At 53.1% G+C, this 20,784-nt stretch overlaps 1 protein-coding gene across 1 annotated transcript in view; it reads right to left on the bottom strand.

Annotated features, from left to right (window-relative positions):
* Positions 1-20,079, bottom strand: part of EPHB2 (EPH receptor B2) — a 185,450-nt gene extending 165,371 nt beyond the window's left edge. Inside the window, 1 exon segment of the mRNA XM_032610142.1 lies at positions 20,024-20,079. The gene's annotated coding sequence lies outside the window, so the exon portion shown is untranslated.
* Positions 20,080-20,784: the final 705 nt, after the last annotated feature.

The raw sequence follows: 20,784 nt of genomic DNA, 5'->3' as shown, positions 1-20,784 counted from the left end.
AGGAAAGCTCCACGGGGCAGGACAGTCTGCATGGCCCACTGTAATTCGTCCACAGTCACACAGCTGGTTAGAGGCTTGGATGTCAAGGCATCAGGCTGCAGGCCCCCAGAGGCCAGGGACCCCTTGGTACCACCCATCTGAGTGCCAGACAGAAGAGGGGAAGGGTCAGTAGACTTGACGTCCACCAGATGAGTGCACATCTGTCCCCACTTACCCACTGAGTGAGTGGCCCCACCAAGCTACTTCCCCCTTTCTGAGTAGCAGAAGCCTCATCCGTCCATCTAGAAGGACAATCCCAGTGGGCCTTCCTCCCAGGGGGCTGCGCACATCCAGTGTGTGAGCTCCGAGGGCAAGACCCATGATGTCTGATTCACTTCAGATCCCCACCCCCACCCTGGGGCTTGGCCCTGTGCCAAGCCCCTGCAGACTTCAATACCAGTCTCTTCAATTAAAGGGAGATGATGGATGTCACAGCACTTTGCCAACTGTCACCCAAAAGAGCAAACAGAAGCGTATCCTCCTTTCACTTATCCCGAGAACCCACCCACCCTCCCTTCCTTCCTTCCTTCCTTCAGTCTTCCGGTCAATTCATAGCTATTGAGCACCTACTATGGGCCAGGCTCTATGGCAGGCCCAGGAATCTAGCGATGAAGCAATTGAATCATGGTTCCTCCTCTTATGGAATGTATTATTGGGTAGGAGAGAAAGAGAGACGATCAAAGAAACAACATTAATTATTTTACAATTATGACTTTGACAAATGCTGTATAGCAGCGGTCCCCAACCTTTTTGGCACCAGGGACCGGTTTCGTGGAAGACAATTTTTCCATGGCCAGGGGCTGGGGACCCCTGCTGTAAAAGACTGGCCTGTGGAACTATTGAGAGGTTATGGAAAATTTCTCTGAAAAAGTGGAGGATGGGTGAGAGTTGTCCAGGTGACTGGCAAAGCAATCAGCCTAGAGGAATCAGCCAGCGCGAAGGCCCTGTGGTGGGAAGAAGCCTAGGGAGTGTAAGGAATTGAAAGGCCGGAGTGGGTAGAACTGCTGGACCAAGGTGGGTGATGGAGACAAGCCAGAAAATGGGCAGGAGCCAGACGAAGCAGGGCCTCTGGGTTATGGGGAGGGTGGGTCTGTATCCTGAAAGCAATAGGAAGTCATGAAATGTTTTAGAGAAATAGCATGGTTAGATTCAAAATCCAATCCCGGGTCATGTTCTCCTAAAATAGGTCTGTGTGTCTCTTTGTCCCAGGGTGGCCAGGGTTTGGGGGTGTGGGGGTGGGGGGCGGGTCAGGCTCAAGTCTCCCAATTTGGAGATGTCAAGGCAAAAGGTCCTCTCCTCCCAGCATCTCATGCCCAGGTGAGAATGCCGACCATCCTCAAGACAGAACATTCTAAAGGTGTCTAGGTGCCCGCTGGCTGAGGTCTACCCGCTGGCCAAGGTCGGCCCAACAGCACAGTTGTCACAGAGAATTAAAATCGGCCCAGAAATCCAGGAAACTCGGCATGGCTCCCCCTGTGATCCTAACTGGGAGGCATTATCCTGAGTGAGCAGATTATCAGGATGCGTAATTTCTGGAATAAACACAGCTGTGTTTGTTTCTCTGAGCACTGCTCCAGACAGAGCGGCAGCCTGGCCTGCCGCGTGCAGCTGGAGCCTCGCACCTTGGGACGGACGCCGCCAGGCAGCGGGGAACACGCCCCTCCCAAAAGGCCTCCGGGTGCTGCCATCCGGGCGGATCTGTCTGGCCTCCAGTTCGGAGCCCCTCGGGAAGCTAGCGGAGAGACCAGGGAGGTGCTGCGGTCCCAGGAGGGGGAGGGGATGTGGAGAAACCTCCAGGTCTTTTCCCTTTGGGATGGGGGTTGGTCACAATCGCCTGGACAATCTAGAGTTATTAGCTGTGGGAGTATCCTCCCTAGTGTAGGAGGTCCATGTGCAAGCACCCTGAGAAGGTAAGAGTCCATCCCTGGAGCTTTCCAGATGGGAAAACTGAGGTCCAGGGAAGGGGACCAGGGAGAACGGGGCAAGGGACACCGTACATCCAGCCTCTGCTTTGGGCCAGGCTCTGAAATAAGGGTCAGAAACACCACGGCGCTCACTCAACTCTGCGGCAGCTGTGCAGCCCTGTAGCCTGCAGGGCCACACAGAGCAGGGCTTCTTTAATCTCAGCTCCATCGCCCAGGAACCCTGTGACCATGGGCAAGTCACAGGAGTCTCAGTTTCCCCATCTGTAAAGTGGGGATAATCATACCTACTCCATGGGGTTGTTGTGAGGATTAAGCAGGATTCGACGTGTAAAGGGCTGTGTGCCTGGCGCACTGTAGGGAGCCCATACATCATGGCTAGTCCTCCTTCATTCATTCATTCATTCATGGATTACTGAGCACCTACTAGGTCCCAGGTACCATGCCGGACACTTGTAAACAAGAGACAAAAATCCCTGCCTTCATGAAGCTTACATTCTTACGGGGAGGACAATGACTAAATGATGTTTTGTTTTTGTCGTTACTATTATTGCCTTTTTTTTTTTTTTTTTTTTGCGGTACGCGGGCCTCTCCCGTTGCGGAGCACAGGCTCCGGACGCGCAGGCTCAGCGGCCATGGCTCACGGGCCCAGTCGCTCCGCGGCATGTGGGATCCTCCCGGACCGGGGCACGAACCCGTGTCCCCTGCATCGGCAGGCGGGCTCCCAACCACTGCGCCACCAGGGAAGCCCTGTTATTGCCATTTTACAGAAGGGCAAGCTTTAAGTCAGAATGGTTAAGTCATTTTTTAGATGCCCATTATTTATTTTGATCCCATCTTATTCTCAAAAGGGCTAGAGGCAGATGTTAAATAATTTATCCAAGTCTCTACAGGTAGAAAAGGGAGCCACTGGTTTTAAAGGTTTTATCTCCCCTGGAAAGATTTTTAGCGGGTGCAGACCTAGTTCCAGGCCTGCAACCGGCCCTGTGTGACCTCAGGCAGGTGCTGTCCCCTTCTGGTCTCAGTTTCCCCACATGTCCGGCTCTAGTATTTTGCATTCTGGGATCGTTCCTGGTGTGCTGCCTGGGTTGGCTAGGCTCTGTGGAATTGCTGAGCCCCAGCAAGGTGCCCACAACCTTTCCCTGGCACCAAGGGGTGAAGTGGGTGGGGTCGGACAGGCTCCCAGGAGCTCTCTGGAGAAGCTGGAGGGCTTCCAGGAGGGGAGGCAAGGGGCCAGGCAGCTGCCCTCCCTGACATGTTCACTCTGCCATGGTTCCCACCATTCTGGCCCCCCTCCCAGTATGTTCCCTACATCCTGGCCCCTCCCATGACCAGAGGAGCTGGCTGGGCAGGATTAGCCTGCACCCAGGGTCTGGTTTAATCTGGGCCAGACCACACACACCCCTCCCAGCCTGCCCCTTCCCGCTCTGGATCCTCCCCCAACACCAGCCCCCATGGCCATCTTCGTGAACCCTTCCCTGCTTCTGATTTCCTTCCATGGCTCCCTACTGCCTCCAACATCAAGTTCAAACACAAGAGAGGCCTTGTTACTCAAGGCCTCTCTTACCTGGCTCAAACCTTCTCCCCAGCCTCATCTCCCTTTTCTTTCTTTCACACAGTTTCATTCACTGTGGCTTCTACAAACCCGCCCCTCTCGGCCTTCGCTCAAGCTGTCCCCTCTGCTAAGAATGCCCTCCATTCCATTTACCATGGGTCAAAAATCTTACTGGGCTAAATATAAATATGCCTTCCACCAGCCCAGGCTGGAAGACATTTCCCCTTTGCACTCAACAAATTCCATTACACCCAAGTATTTATCACTTCACCAAACATCTCTGAACCTGCTTTTTTATTGGCAAAATCAGTGATAATAACTATGATGCAGGGTTGTTGAGGGGAATAAATGAGAAAGTGTCAGAAAAGCAGCTAGTATGGTACCTAGCACTTAATAGGGACTCAATGGTGAGAGGCTGCTGTGATGATGATGTTGATGATGGAAGAGAAATAGGAGAAAGAGAAGGGGAAGGGAAAGAGATGGAAAAGGAGGAAGAGGAAGGAGACATCACCCATCCCTCTGCTGGGGTATAACTCTTTAACACAAGAAAGTCAATTCTGATTCATTCCCCTCTATGTCCCCCAGCATCCTGGAGGCTTTCATAAATGATGGTTGAATGGACAGACAGAATAAAAGGATGGATGAATGGAGAGAAGGAAGGAAGCTAGGATTATGGGAAAGAAGGAAGGATGCACGGACAGATGAATGGAAACAGATAAGCCTGGAGGAGACTGAGTGTGCTACCCCAGAAGCCTAGCTGCATAGCATCCTACTGGAAGCTGGGGCTTCTGGGACCAGATGCCAAATCTGTTCCCCTGGCTCCAAGCTCCTGTGCTCCTGGCCAGCATCAGGCTGCCCTCAAGGTTGAGTGAGTGGAAGCTCAGAGCAGCTGATGCCCCCGGGAGTTCAAGCTCTTCCCCCACCTGCCACCAGCCTCTGAGAGTACCAGCTCCTGACAGCAGGCACACAGCTCCAAAACTGTGAGACAAGTCAATGGGAAAATAGGATTTACTTTACAGAAATTCACTTTGGGGGCCAACTTTTCTGGAACTCCCCAGTGCAGCAACTTTGGCAAAACCACAGTCAATGGCTCAGAAGGTTTTTCCAAACCTGGGAAGTGTGCTGTTTGCCAGCTCTTTCTAAGTCCAGAAAGTGGAGAATAAGGAAATATCACAGTCTAGATGCCAAAGGGAATCTGAGGGGGAGAAATGTACTCTGGTTTTTTGTGTTTGTTCGTTCTTCCACCCATTTATCCAACCAACTATCTAAAACATGCAACCATTTTGCCATTATCCATCCATCCATCCATCATCCCTCCACCCATTCAACCATCCAACCATCCCTCCATCCATCCAATCCATGCAATCTCCATCAAACCATCCTTGCCTCTATCTATCTATCTATCTCTATCCATTTATCCACCTATCAACCTGCCCATCATTCATCCAACCATCCAATCCATGCCCTCATTCTCTATCCATCCAGCCATCAATCACTCAAGCTCCCATCCAACTGCTCACTATTTAGTTCTCCAACTGTACTCTACTCAACCAGTACGACTGAGGATCTCCCAGTATGGTTGGGGGTAAACCAGACACGCTGACACAGTATCCAGTATGATCTAACCTAGGCAATATAAAACAGGTACATACAAAGAGCCACTAAGAACACAGAAGTCACCAAGGACAGTCCAACACTACACACAGAAGCGGGAGGGATCAGAGAGGTCAGGGCAGGCTTCAAATAGGAGACACTCAAACTTGGTCTTAATACACAGCAAGAATTAGCCAGAGGAAGAAGGTGAGAAGGGTACCCAGGCAAGGGGGCAACATAAAACAGCATGGTGTATTCTAGAAATCCCATAACCACTTGATTAATTGTGAACCCTGGGCCAGTCCCCAACTCTTCCAAGTCCATCTGCCTCTATCGTTTCCCCTCGGTTCCCAGAGAGAAAGGGCCATGTCCAACTACAGCTGCCCTGGCTTGTGCTCTGGTGGCTACAACAGAGGTAAACCTGATGGGGAGAAAAGTGGGCCCCCAAAGTTTTGTGGGAGAGCCTTTGCTGTCAAGTAGACACAGGTGTAAATCACAACCTCACATTTTGCTGTAAGTTACTTAACCTTTGAGTCTTTCTTCCTTCTTCTGAAAATGAAGACACCGCTAACAGTTCCCACCTAGGCGACATCGAGCACTGAATAAGGTAAAACAGGGGGATCCCTTGGTCGGCCGTAGGTATTCTATTCTTCCTAACTGCTGCCCATATTCAAGTCCTCCTGTGTGCCAGGCAAAGTGATCTCAGACATACATGGATCACTTCTCAGTCAACATTAGTGCTTTGTCCATGTCAGCAATTTATGTTCAAATGGTTCAGCAAAAAATATACACATACACACACATACAGCCATACAAAGAGGGATGCAAATGTGGCAAAATGGTCACAATTGTTGAATCTAGGTGAAGGATATATGGGTGTTTACTTTACTTAAAATTTTTCTGTATGTTTGAAATACCAAAAAGAAGAAAAGAGGGACTTCTCTGGTGGCACGGTAGTTAAGAATCTGCCTGCCAATGCAGGGGACACGGGTTCGATCCCTGGTCGGGGAAGATCCCACATGCAGCGGAGCAACTGAGCCCATGTGCCACAACTACTGAGCCTGTGCTCTAGAGCCCGTGAGCCACAACTACTGAAGCCCACCAGCCACAAATACTGAAGTCTGCATGCCTACAGCCCGTGCTCCACAATAAGAGAAGCCACTGCAATGAGAAGCCCGCACACCACAACAAAGAGTAGCCCCCACTCGCCGCAACTAGAGAAAAGCCCGCACGCAGCAAGGAAGACCCAGCGCAGCCAAAAAAAAAGGAGAAGGAAAGAAAGAAATCAGCTCTTTGTCAATCTATCTCGAAGTCAGGCTGCCTGAATTTATTTATTTATTATTTTTTAACTTATTTATTTTATTTATTTATTTTTGGTCTTTGTTGCTGTACGCGGGCTTTCTCTAGTTGCGGCAAGCGGGGGCTACTCTTCGTTGCGGTGCGCGGGCTTCTCATTGCGGTGGCTTCTCTTATTGTGGAGCACGGGCTCTAGGCGCGCGGGCTTCAGTAGTTGTGGCCGGTGGGCTTTAGAGAGCAGGCTCATTAGTTGTGGCGCACGGGCTTAGTTGCTCTGTGGCATGTGGGATCTTCCCGGACCAGGGCTCGGACCCATGTCCCCTGCATTGGCAGGCGGATTCTTAACCACTGCGCCACCAGGGAAGCCCAGGCTGCCTGAATTTAGATTCCAGCTCCACCACTACTGGCTGAATGACGGTGGGCAAATTATTTATTTTCTCTAAGCCTTAATTTTTTCATCTATAGGATACAGGCAATAATAACACTAAACCCAGTTCCTGGTCTCTAGCAAGCCCTCAATAAGTGCTTGTTGCTACTGTTATTATTACCACTACTCTTATAAATCACTAAACCACTGAGAAACTGAGGCTAGGAGAGGTTGGGTAAACACCTGCTTTTCATACATTATCTCTTTTATCGGTGATATCATCCTCATTTTCCAGATGAAACTAAGGCCAAGGAGGAAATGACCTACCCAAGGTGACACAGCTGGTGCGTGGAGAAGCCAGGATTTAAACAGTCTGACTGTCTCCAAAGTCCAGGATCTTGCCCCAGCCGTCTCCTGCCTCGCCTATGTCCCTGGACCCAGGCCAAGGGGCCCCACCTCATCGGAACCCTTTCAACTCCAGAAGGGGCCAGTCAGAAGGGAGTCCTGAACTTTGCTGGCGCGGCTGGGCTTCCGGGCGGCTCGGGGACACCCAGCATCAGGGCCTCCTTGGCATCTCAGGAGCGCTTTCGACTGTTTTCCCGAGAGCCGCAGGAACTGCCGTCTGAGGCTGTGGGGAGCGACAGCTGACACTGACGAGGACAGGCGAGAGGACGTACCAGCCGGGGCCCCAACTCGAACAGATTCCCTGGGCCACAGCCTTTCGTGGGTTCCAGAAAGGCCCCACGGGTTCTGGCCGGGGCTGTTCCCAGGCTCTGCCTCCCCGTGAGAGGTGGAGAAGCCCCATTCAGGCGGACGCATCCCACTGTGCGCTAAGCCGCTTTCTCCCCACTTACACGTTTCAGATGCTTTTTGTCCTTCCGGCTTCCCATGGACTCAGGCCAAGTGACAAGTTGGTGCTGTGGACATATGTCGTCGCCATAATGGGAATGTTGACCCCACACTCTCTCCCTGCTGGGGCCAGGCAGCTTGTACCCCGCCCCGATGCTTGGCATGCCCTGTTCTCAGCCACACAGGACCCTTTCCAGCTCCCCAAATACATCACACACTCATGGGCCTCCCATTCGGATCTCTGTTGATGTCCCATTGCCTGGAATGCCTGCCTTGCCACTTCTTCACCTGGCTCTTCCTTACAAAGCATCTTAGAAGTCACCTCTTCTAGGAAGCTTTCCTAACCCCATTTTACCATGGAAGAAACTGAGGTGCAAAGAGGTAAGTTAAAAGGGCCAAGGTCAGGCTGTTTGTAAGCATCAGAGCCAGAGGTCCATCCTGGCATGGTTCTACTCCAAGACCATGAGCCTTCAATTCCACCAACTCTGCCCTCAAAGAAGAAACTGAAGGAAGACATGCTCTCTGCCTTCAAACATGGCAGATGCCTGCAAGAAGGGGCTTCTGCACCTGGATTGTTCTGGAAGGTGGGAAACAGAAACCATGGAGGGAAATTCCAGGAAAAAAGACTCCCCAGTCCAAGGTTATGAGGCATTTCCGACACCTTCACTGCCTACCAGAATTTCTGACACCTTCACTGACTTTAGGCAAGTCACTTCAGCTCTCTGAGCCTCAAATTCTCCATCTATAAAATGGAGGTAACAACACCCTTGCTACTTCTCCCCACAACACCTCAGCTAGAGCTTGTAAACTGTCAGCCAGGGAGCCAAATCCAGCCAGCAAACACGAAGTGGTTTGGCCAGGACTATATTTTAGAATAAACTGAGCAAACATTTAAAACCCAGTTTTTCCATAAACATCAGAATTTTGCAAACCAGGGCTTCTCTGGTGGCGCAGTGGTTAAGAACCGCCTGCCAATGCAGGGGACACGGGTTCGAGCCCTGGTCCGGGAAGATCCCACATGCCGCAGAGCAACTAAGCCCGTGCGCCAAAACTACTGAGCCTGTGCTCTAGAGCCCACGAGCCACGACTACTGAGCCCGTGAACCACAACTACTGAAGCCTGTGCAACTAGAGCCTGGCTCCGCAACAAGAGAAGCCACTGCAATGAGAAGCCCACGCACCGCAACAAAGAGTAGCCCCCGCTCGCCGCAACTAGAGAAAAGCCTGCGCGCAGCAACGAAGACCCAACACAGCCAAAAAGATAAAATAAATTAAATTAATTAATTAAAAAAAAAAAAAGAGTTTTGCAAACCAGAAGATCTGGCAAAACTGAGCCCCAATCCCGGCACAGCAACACGGTCAAGAGTGGGTAGCACCTGCCTTCTTTAGACAAGACGTGCTCTCCCAGGGGCACTGCTGTTTGTTGAACGCCCAGCTCACCTCAGTCACAACCCGGACAGCTTGTGAGTCTGGGGTCTCCAGCCAGGACTCTTGGGATTTATTTATTTATTTGTTTGTTTATTTATTTTAATATAACTGTTTAATATGTTTAAGAAGGAAAAGACTGAATCTGTTCAGTAGAGACAAGAAAGATATAAAAAAGACACAAATGGAAATATCTAGAGAGAAGGAACACACTGGATGCTATAAGAGCAGGTTAGACACTGCAGAAGAAAGAAGGCATAAGTACAAAGGTTACCACCAGAACAAAACCAAAAACCTTCCTAAATACCAAACATATTTAAATAAACCAGAGTAAAGAATTCACAACTGGTAGAAAAAGAAGCACAGCCAATAAAATACACAATATTATAAAATATCACAACAGAGTTGAGACCAAACATATCAGTTACATCAATAAACATGAGCAGGGGCTTCCCTGGTGGCGCAGTGGTTAAGAATCCGCCTGCTAATGCAGGGGACACGGGTTCGAGCCCTGGTCCAGGAAGATCCCACATGCCGCGGAGCAACTAAGCCTGTGCGCCACAACTACTGAGCCTGTGCCCTAGAGCCCGCAAGCCACAGCTACTGAGCCCGCGTGCCTAGAGCCCATGCTCCACAACAAGAGAAGCCACCGCAATGAGAAGCCCGTGCACCGCAATGAAGAGTAGCCCCCGCTCGCTGCAACTAGAGAAAAGCCCATGCGTAGCAACGAAGACCCAACGCAGCCAAAATTAAAATAAATAAATTTATATTAAAAAACCAAAAAACATAAAACATGAGCAGGCTTAACTCACTTACTAAAAGAATAAGACTTAGACTTTGGGTAACAAAACTAGACCCCAAATAATAATTCAGCTCCCCTTGTGCAAACAAGAAACATACCCAAACATATTTTTGGTGTTTCTAAAAATAAAAGATAGACTAAGGTGTATCAGAAGGACTCTTATGATTTATTATGTGTTTATATTATCTGTGTAGGGACTTCCCTGGTGGTCCAGTGGGTAAGACTCCACGCTCCCAATGCAGGGGGCCCAGGTTCGATCCCTGGTCAGGGAACTAGTTCCCGCATGCATGCCGTAACTAAGAGTCCGCATGCCGCACCTAAAGATTCCGTGTTCTGCAACTAAAGATCCCGCATGCTGCAACTAAGATGTGGCGCAGCCAAAATAAATAAAATAAATATTTTAAAAAATAAAATAAAATAAAATGCCCCTTCCCCACATATAATTAAGAAGAAAAGTAAACAAAATGTATTGTCTGTGTAGGCTTGATTCCTGTTCAGTCAGCAAACAGAAGCCCTGTTTCCTGCTTAATGGTTTGACAATAAAATTTGTCTACGTGTTGCCCATGGTCTTCAACGCATCTTTGAAGGCACTGCTCAGAGCTGTGTCCCCACCCACTTCACCATATGCACACATCTCCACGTGCTCTCAGCCAACCTGTAGTCCAGACTTAGGTTTAACAGCAACTGGTCAACCAATGCCTTTAGACATTCGGGTTTCCTCCAGTGCTTCCCTGCTCCTACAGTGGCCCCTGGCCAAGGCAGGAGTGACAAACCACAGTCGCGTCATTACAGGTTCTTTTACGGTTGAATGAAGAACACAGCTGCTCCCTGGCACAGCCTTCTGAGGTGGTAAAATCATGATCCCCTATTTACCAAGGAGAAAACTGAGGCCCAGAGGGGCGATGTGACCTGCTCCAAGCCACAGGGGCGCCTTGGTCCCATCCTCCAAATTCAATCCCACCAGCCCAGGGCCTCTTCCTCATGCCTGGTCTTGAATAGCTATGATCTGGGTTATTATTTGTAATTAATTTGTAGGTTCCTTTACTGCACAAACATCTCTTTAGCGCCTACCATGCACCAGGCCTTGGGTGGAGCAGGGGACGAGGTGAAGTGGAGAGTCCCTGCCCTGTCGGTCCCAGTGGTAGACTGTCTCCCACGTGGCCACCAACTATACTTGCCGTCGCTAAACACAAAGCCGTCTCCCGTGAAGGGGGCCTACAGCTAAGTCTGGACCACAGGTTGGCCCAGAGCACAAGGAGATGCGTGCACATGGTGGAGTGGGCGGGGGGCGGGGGGGAGGGCGATTAGCATCACCTCCAAAGACGCGCTGAAGACTACGATGGGCAACGCATGGGCAGATGCTGTGTGTTAAACCGTCGGCAGGAAACGGCGCTTCCCTTTAACGATGGAACAGAAAATCAAGCCCAGTGTATTTCCCCTCTCCCTGAACCGGATGAGGAAGCCTGGGATGAATCTGAGATGGCTTTGTGACCTGCTTTGGCTGCAGGGGTGATGTTCTGTGACATTACAGCCCAGGCCTCAAGAAGTCTTACGGTTTCTGCTTTACCCTCTTGGGAGCCAGCCAACGGGGAAAGCTCAGTGTAGACTACTGACCAGTGAGAGATCGTGAGGAGTGAGAGAGTGGGCCCGGTCTTCCAGCCTTCCCTACCAGGGCCTCAGAGATGTGGGTGAGGCCACGGCAGACCTTCCGGCACAGCCTCGCTGAGGGCAAGCTCAGGAGTGCTCCCAGCTGACACCACGTGGAGCAGAATAAATGCCCAGACTCACCCAGCCAATCCACTGAACCAGGAGAAATACTAAATCACTGCTGTTTTGAGACAGTACATTTTGCGGTGGCTTATTAGGCAGCAATGGATAACTGATACACTTCCCAGGGGCAGAGCCCTGTCCTTTTTCCAGCTCTCTCCTCCCTTGCTTGGAGCCTGGTACTGGGCATCGAATCCCGGAGCTGGAAGGCGCCTCCAAAACCACTGAGTCCCACTTCCTCATTTTAGAGAGGAGGTAGCTGAGGCCCGGGGAGGAGAAGCAATTTACTCCAGATCACAAGACAGACAGGGGCAGAGCTAGGAGGCAAACTTGAACCCTACAGGAGCCAGACAAGTAACACAAATGTGTGACGCAAGGTGGTGGTGAGCTACCCACCGTGTTCGCGTGTTCCATCTGAAGAGGCAGCCACTGTTCGGCTCCAGCCAGCTGTGGCCATGTGGGAATGTGGGCCTAGGGAAGCCAGACTGTCTGACTTCTCACAAAGCCGGAAACGGGATTTCTCTGTAAACTCTCTTGATTTTTAAATGTTGGCTAAGAATTCAAATTGGATTGACGATCTCTGGGCCTTGAGACTGGCCTTGGGCTTCAAGCTTGCTCTGGCCACTGACCTTGTGCAAGTCCTGTTATCCCCCCAGGCCTTAGTTTCCTCATCTCTAAAATGGGCCCTATGGCTCCCGCCCACTTACCGGGTTGCTGTGAAAACCTGATGAGCTAACGGGTTTAGAAATACAAGCTACAAATGGCCCTGTGACTGTTCCACAGCCTCAGTTCTCTGTGGAGGCACCCCTTACAATGTAATGAGTTAACACCCGATTTGTCTAAGTTAGAACAACATTATTCTGACCATTATGACAGAGATTGCATTTTTATGGCAGGTTTGTGAGTTCCAGAACCCTCCCGCTTGCATTATCTCAGGATGTTGATGGAGTCAGAGCTGGATGGCTGCCTTGGAGACCCTCGCCAGAGCCAAGCATTTCCTCTGAGCCAGGAGATACATTCCAGAGGCCACTTGAAGGGCAGTGAAGAGCATGAGCTTCAAAGTTCCTCCAGACCTGGGTTCAAATCCCTGCTTCCCACTCCCTAGTTATGTGTCCTTGGGCTAGTCACTTTCTGAGCTGCAGTTTCCACATCTGTAAAATGGGCGTAATAATCAAAGCACTGGGTAGGCTGTGGGGGCAGCTGCATGAGATGACATATACAATGCCCTTAGCAGAGCTAAGAGCTGTTATCATGATCATGTATGGAAGTTGGTGCCTGGCAGGCACAGATAGGGCCAAGAAGGAGGGCACAGCTATAGAAGATCTTGTCCCTTTCCTGGGATTAGGGAGGCTGAATTGGGGTGGGGATGGACCCTTGAGAAAAACCTGGATGGGAACCAGACAGGCAGGCTAGAGGGGCCTTTCAACTACTCAGCAAAAGTTAGATAGACTCAGAACTTAACTCTGAACCTTTGGCTTTTTCCTGGGGTTAACTGAAGAGGGGGAGAGCTGGAGAGAGAGTCCCCTAGTAAAACGGCACCCACGTCCCCCTACTCTGAATCCGGTTTCCCACTGGTTTCGAAAAATAACAGCCACAGTTAATATTTACTGCGTGCTCATCACACATGAGGTACACATTCAGTCTGTCAGCTTCATCTTTCATGGATTAACCCATTCGTTCCTCACAACCACCTCAAGAACTATTATTATCCCCATTTTAGAAGTGACGGAACCAGGGCTCAGAGAGGTTAAGTAACTGACCAGAGGACACAGAGTAAAGGACAGTCTGACTCCAGACATCCTTGTAACCCCCAGGCTATGCTGTTTATGGAACAAGGGAGAGAGTGGTCAGGGCTTGCCTAAAGGGCTCTGGGATTTCAGAGAAAGGAGCAAGTACTCCGGCAAGGAGTAAGGGTGCTGACATTTCATAGTAATGACAACTGATGAATACTGGCACAGCCGCGGGTCAGGCTGCTCTGCTGGCCACTGTACACAGGACCTCATTTAATCCTCACCACGAGCCTCTGACAGGCAGTATCTCCCATTTACAGATCAGGAAACTGAGACTCAAAGAGTACATCACTTGCTCGAGGCCACAGAGCAGACAAGGTCTCTTCCCTGAGGATACCCCTACCCCCAGGGGGCTGCAGCGGGGCTGCAGATGGCTCCAGGAAGCTCACGGCCCAGGCTAAGGGGGTCTAGGCAAGGCCCCCAGGTGACACAGGAGCACTGGGGAGACAGGTGTCCCCTCTCCACCCTCCGGAAGGCACCTGCTTTAGAAGGCCCTAAAACCCTAAAATGCTTTCAAGGCAGCCTTATCAGATAGCCCATCCCAATCAGGAAGCTTCCAGATGCTGTCACGATCAACCGCCCACTCCACCCCTGAGAGGTGTGCAAACATTCTGCCCTGCCCTGCCCTCCCCCAGCCAAGCCTCCCTCCATCCACCAGCAGGCAGGCAGCCTGGGCCGGGGGCACTAACTGATTGATTTCACTTCATTTCAGTCCTTTCCAGCTTCCTGCTGAGGCCTCTCTTCCTCTTTCCCAGGAGTCCTGTGTTTTATCTTAGGGCACTGGGTGGGGGGGGGGGGGGGGGGGCAAATCTGCCTGCCCAATGGAAAGACCTGGGGAGTGAGTTAAAAATACAGATCCCTGGCCTCGATCCGGATCTACCAAATCTCCAGCTAAGTCAGGCAAGCAGGCCAGGCCACGAGATGGGACGGGGCCTCGGTCAGAGGTGCAGGCCAGGTCCACCTCTGCCAGGAGGCCATCCTGGTCTCACCCCTCCACCCTCTGAGGGAGCACAGCCCCCCTGCCTTGTCCAGCCCAGGCCTGTCACCAGCCAGCTCCATCTGCCCCTTCCTTTAGGGGTCTCTCTGCCTGCAGGGGTTTGACCTCCAGCCTAAGCTCACAGGTGAGCTCTGGGCAGGCAGAGATGACAAGCTGGTACCCTGGGCCTTGCTGAGTACCCAGCATAGCTGCCCAGAGAACCTGCCCCCATCCTGGCTTTGGGGCTGATGCAAAACCTTGATGAAGTGGCGGGGGCCAACGGCACCAGGAAGGACAACCCCCTAGGAGGGGCTGGGGCCACAGCAGGGCAGGGGGGCTGGCAGTAGGGCCACGGGGCCAACCTAGGACTCAAGCCCCCCACTGTGAGTCTGGGTATAGGCTTGTGTTTTCACAACTGTTTTGAGAATCTTCTGAAAGCTAAGGCCCCTCTTCCTTGGAAAATCACATTAACGTCCAACATTCTATTATAATTTCAGGGTGATCCCAGAGCCCCACAACTAAGAAGGCCTGTGGACTCCAGTTGAGAGCCCCCCCACCCTCAGTTCCCTGCCCTGTAAGAACCAAATATTTGCCCCCAACAGGGCCCTGAAGACGGAGGCAGAGATGGGGCTCCAGGCCTGCCCACACTTGTGGGGTCACCATCCCAAGGCTGAGGGACAGTTAGGAGCCTGTGCGATGGGTTGGGGGAGACACAGAGGGCTGATTCATTGCCTGAACAATCTGAATGCCAAAAAGTGGGGGGGGGGGCAAATTAGGACACAGCCATCACTGACCACACCCATAGGCACTCCAAGGAAGAGGGCCCTGGTGGGGCTGAGAACAGCCTCTACTGTACATAGCCACGAGCCTGCCATTTTATGTGGGTGTCCACAAGAACCCCTGAGGACACGGTGTCCAGCTCCTTGCCCAGGGCACACAGTGTGCAGTGTTGGGATTTGAACCCAGGTCTGATTGCTCAGAAGGCTGTGCCTTTTCTCTACTCTACAGTCAGTGAAGTTGGCCAGCCTTGTTTCCCACCAAAGCTGGAATCTCTTCTCCCACCCAGCACCTGACAGGAAGGAGGTGCCTGGTGACTCTTTTAAAATATATAGATGGATGGAGGAATGAACAAGTCAACTTGCTTTTGAATTCGGGCTTTAAATCTAAGCCCTGATTTCCTGGCTAAGACGAATACATGAAAGCAGCCTCCTTTAAAAATGAGAAGCAGGAGAAATAAACATAAAAGAGAAACCAATTCTAAATTAATCCCACTGAAGGTCGCTGGGTCTTAGATAGGTAATGCCCAAGCAGAGGGCTGGGCTGGGAGTGGGAGAGACAAGAGGTGTATGGCAGGGGGAGGGGCAGGCAGGCTCCCTCAACCCCTGTAAGAAGGGGGACTTGCCTAGCACATAGCTGCTGCTGGCCCATTTGAATCCTGAGCTCTGGCTGAACTGATCTCTGCATTATCCCCATCGGCCTGCATTCTGGATCCCTGCTCACATCATCCCTATGCTTCTCCCTCCTGGAAGATTTCCTTCCTCTCCCCAGCCGGATGACTCTCTCCTCCATCTCTGTATCATTCTCCGGACACTTACTGTATAACACAGTATAATCATTCATTTGTTCACTCAACATTCATTCATTCACTCATTCAACCTTCCTTAGCTGATTATGTCTTTCAGTTACTGGGCACCATGTGACCGGGCTCAGTTCAAGGCACTGGGCTGCCGTAGCAAACATGGCAGACAAAAACCTCTTCCCTCCTGGAGTTTACGGTCTAGTGGCCAAGATGGACACTAAAAAAGGAAATCAACAAATCTCTGATACCGTTTCAGATGGCAGTGGGTATTCTGAAGTAAAACAAAGCAGGAGGGATAGAAAGTGTCTGAACTGAGCCTTTTTTAGATGAGGTAATCAGGGAAGGCCTCTGGGAGGTGGCATTTGAACGGAGCTCTTTTTACCACAACTGTGGACACAAAAATGAGCCAGAGGAGCTCCCTCAGGGAGCTCAGAGTCTAGCAAGGAAGAGACAAGCTGGCCTTCTCTTGACTGGGTAGGACGGGGTCTGGCTCACCTGAATATCCCACACACTGAAGCCAGTGATCTTTCCAAAAACAAATCTGGCCAGGTCCCTCAATGTCTCAAGAACATTCAATGGCTCCCCACTGCCCTCAGCATCAAGTTCAAACTCCTCAGCCTTCCATCCGAGCCCTGCTCTCCATTCTCAGCCTCATCCCCCTTTGCTGCCCTCAACACCCATCTCCCTCAGATACACCCAAGTAAGTACCCAATCATCATGCCTCTGTGTCTCTACACACGCTGTTTCCAGGCAAAGAATTTGCCTCCTCTTAGTCCCAAAGTTAACCTCCTTAACGTTTGGGAACACAGTTCATTAATGTGGCAGGTGGCTGACAAAGTTTTGTTGCAGAGAGAATGGGAAGTAAGAAAATGAGGCAAAGAATAAAGCCATAAATGACGAAGTGACCGGCTTTCCATCCTGAACGGCTTCTGTTGCCCCAGGTGGTTCACAACTTCCTCCTGGCAGTACTTGGGATACACTTACCACATTATATCTTGCCAACTGTTTCCCCATCAGTTTGTCCCCTATCTCCCTGCCCGCCCCAGGAGCCAGCACCACACCAGCTAGATAACAAGCTCCATAAATATTTGGAAACCAAAAGAACAAATGTACAGAGGAGATCGGTTTTCTCTAGACTTCAACTTTTGGATTCCATCTAGCGGCTGGTCTTCTGTTGGACACGTCCCTAGCGCACTTCCATCCTCTCCAAGTGCGCACGCCGGATGCTCCAGACTTGTGTTGCCTTTGGAGGGTCTCATGGTTTGGGGGAGATACTAAGGTACTAAACTCACCATCCTGACACAGGGACTCCCCCGCCTGAAAAAAATCTACACACACCCTCTCTCCTCTCTCAGAGGCTGGGGATTCCCTAGACCTTAACACTCAGGACAGCCTTGTTACTACAGGGCACGAGGAGGGGGAAGGGCCAGGAGTGGTGGCCGCACGTCTCTGGGTACTGGGAGCCCCAGGGGCTGCCCTCCCATCACTCCAAGTTTCAGACCTGTTTTTACGGACTGTGCTACTCCCGGGAGGATCCTGTCTCTTCTGGTTGTGTCACAAACAGCACTGCCCACCCCCATCTTCCATCCCCCAGAGGCCACGCAGTTCTTCAAGGTGACTTTTTGCCACCCATTATCTGGTCTGAATCTCACAAACATGCCTAATCATTGGCATGATTACCCTCACTTGACAGATGAGAAAACTGAAGCTCAGGGAAGGGAGGTAGGGTGCATACGATGGAATCCTAGGAGATTAGGTTGAACATTTTAGACCCAGAGAAGCTGGGCCCCTTATAGGGAAGGGAGCTGGCCCAGGGTCCCATAGTAAATGAGAAGTGGGGCCTCTGACCTCCACCTCGCACCACCTCCCCCTCCATTAGGCCAGCTCCTTCTTAACCCCTAATGGACTAGACTCCTTAGTGCCCAGGGGGCAAAGGGAGAGCCGGAAGCAAGGTCTGGGGTGCCGACCACAGCCCTCCTCCCAGCCTGCCCCCCAAGTGGCAGCCCAAGCAGCCATGCCCTCCTGTGACATCAGCAGCCGATCAGCCCTGTGTCCAGGGTCCAGGGCCCTGGGTCGAGTCTGGCCAGAGCCCACCAGATTCCGACCGCCGCCTCCCAGGGACATGGCCGGACAGACGTGGCCCTTCCATCCACCCCACGGTAATTAAAAACACACCCAGGCCTTTTCCAACACGAGAGGGGCCAATTTTCTTCCCCTCCAGCACCGCTGACTACAACCCGAATAGCAATATTTATGCCAAGCTCCCCATAATACTGTAAACATCCCAATGTATAGCGGGCCAACGCATGAGTCATTTCCCCAAAGCCAGAGCTAATAAGTGGTACCTCAGCCATATTCCAGGGAGCTCCCATCAGCACCAGGCCTCAGGGCTGCGCTCCACACCCAGGGCCCATGGCACCCTTGGTGCCCCAGTGGCCCCACTCCGGGAAACCTCAGGCAGCCGCCAAATCCTCCAGGAGCCGGAGGACAGCTGCCTCTGTGCCAGAAACTATGGCTGCCATCCAGGGACACCCCTCCACCCCCTGAACTGCGGTCACTAAAGCACTCATTACTGAGAAACTAAAGTTACAGCACGGGATCCCCCATTGCGCCTTTCGCAGAGGCTGCAGCCTCCATGCCTGGTCCGATCAGGGTTTTTTTTGTTTTGGTATTTTTGGGGTTTTTGAGCTGCAAGAAGGAAAGGGGCTTCACATCATCCCCAAATGGCCCGAGATGAAGGTACCCCTCGCTCCTATGGTGGCAGAATCCTGGAAGAGGTCACCCTGTGTAGGGACAAGAAGACCCAGCAAAATGAACAGAGCACAAGCTTCAGAGACTTGAGATCCCCATTCTATTTTTATCACCCAGTGACCACAGGGTGAGACACTGACTTTTCTGAGCCTTAGTTTCCCTTTCTACTAGAAGGAAGTAAGATTCATACCCACCTGACTTTCGTGGAAGACTTATTTTGGGGAATCCACAAAACTGTGGGTGGGAAAGCACTTTGTAAAGCTTAAAGTATCTCGTCAACTGTGCAGCACGTTGTAAACCACAGTACTCTGCATATACTGCAAAGTACTTCATAAACTGTAAAGTGGTTTGAAAACTGTAAAGAGCTGTACACATGAGAACCACTATCCATATTCCTTTCTTGCCCTACAGGCTCATCCATTTCTGGTGGACACACCCAGACCCCACTAACTTTCCCTCCAGAGCAAGCTGGCTCAGGAGGCTTGGCAGCCACCCTGACCCCTTGAGGGTCAGGTGGGACCAACACACGAGGCTATGGAGAGACGGCCCAGAGACCCTGGCCAAGGCCAACACATGGCAAGAGCATCTGGTCCGGCCCTGGCGGCAGCTGGAGAGTTCCCGGGGCTCCAGCGGCCACTCTGAGCTCTGCCGCCAGCGGGGCGGTGGCCGGCAGGGGTGCCCGGAGACCCCGCGCAGCTAAGAGATGCCCACGGACCCATCCCCCCCCCCGTAGTCCTCCAGGGGAGGGGACCCCATTGTAAGCCGCGGGCGATGGGCAGGCACCAGAGCGGGGGTGCTGGCGCGCTCACTTCCACTCTGCCAGTCCCCGCTCTTCGGGGCTCCGACCCCATCCCGGGGGCGCGGACCGCGAGCCCCCACCCCAGCCAGTCGTGGTACCTTCCTCTCTCCGTTCCCTGCCAAACTTTCCAGCCCCAACTGCGCGCCGGGCCCCGCGGCCGGCGCCCCTCCACCCCGTGCCGAGCAAGGCCAGGCCCGCGCGTAGGGGGTGGCCGGGCCGGGGGCGGCGAGCGCGCGTGGGCAGCCCCCGGCCCTGGGCGGCGCTCGCCGGGCTGGCTACAAAGCCTCCGCAAGATGGTCCCTTCGCCTCCTCCTGGCACAGTCAATCAGCGCCCGCCGTTCCCGGGCGCCCGTGGGGCCCGCGCCTCCCGGCGCGGCCGGACACACCTCCCCGCGGCCACCTGCGCCCGGCGCGAGCCCCGGGGCAAACTTTGCGGGCCGCCGGGCGGAGGTGGGCGCCGGTGGCCGCTCATGCCCGGCCGCTCCCCGCCCCCATCACCCGCCCGCCCGCTCACCTTCCACGGCGGCGAGCAGCGGCAACAGCAGCAGCGCGGCCCCCAGCCTCCGCAGGGCCATGGCTGCGCTTCCCGGGGCCTCGGGCCGCGGCGCCGCGGGGCCCGGGCGGCCCGGGCGGGAGCGCGCGCCCCGGGCTCGGGGGGCCGGGGGGAGCGGCGAGGCGCGGCGCACAGACAGCCGCCGCCACCGCGCAGCCAGCAGAATGAGCCATCCAGCCCGGGCAGAACGGGGACCCGGGCTCCGCCAGCGCTGGGCGCGGCCCACCTGAGCCGCGGGCGCGGGGGATCCCGGCCGGGCCGCCGCTCCCCGCGCGCGCCCGGGACCCCAGCTGTCCGCGCGAGCTCCTGGAGCCCCAGCCCCCCGCGTCCTCGGGGCCACCCGGGGGCCTTGCGGGCGCTGGAGCGCGGACCTGTCGCGCGCTCCGGCGACTGAGACGCCGGGCTCCCCCCGCGCAGCAGTGGTCTCTCCCGGCGCTGTGGCTCCTCCAGATAAAGCAGCGATTTCAGCCCAAATGTTTCTGAATTTTTATTGAATGCTGCAAAGCCGGAGAGCGTCTGGCGCGGCTGACAGGGGCAGGGAAAGGGGACCCTGGGGGAGGGCGGGGGAAGGGGCTGCCCAAAGCGGGGCGGGCCCTACCTGTCAGGGCCGGGAGTGCCACCCCCCTCGCCTCAGCCCTGCCACCCGGGTCCCTGCAGCTCCGAAAGGGACCGAACTAAAATGAATGAAAAAAAAAAAACGGGGTGGGGGGGGGGATGGAGAT

The sequence above is a fragment of the Phocoena sinus genome, chromosome 1 (assembly GCF_008692025.1).
Source record: "Phocoena sinus isolate mPhoSin1 chromosome 1, mPhoSin1.pri, whole genome shotgun sequence".
Lineage (NCBI taxonomy): Eukaryota > Metazoa > Chordata > Mammalia > Artiodactyla > Phocoenidae > Phocoena > Phocoena sinus.
This window is presented reverse-complemented; position numbering and strand designations above follow the sequence as displayed.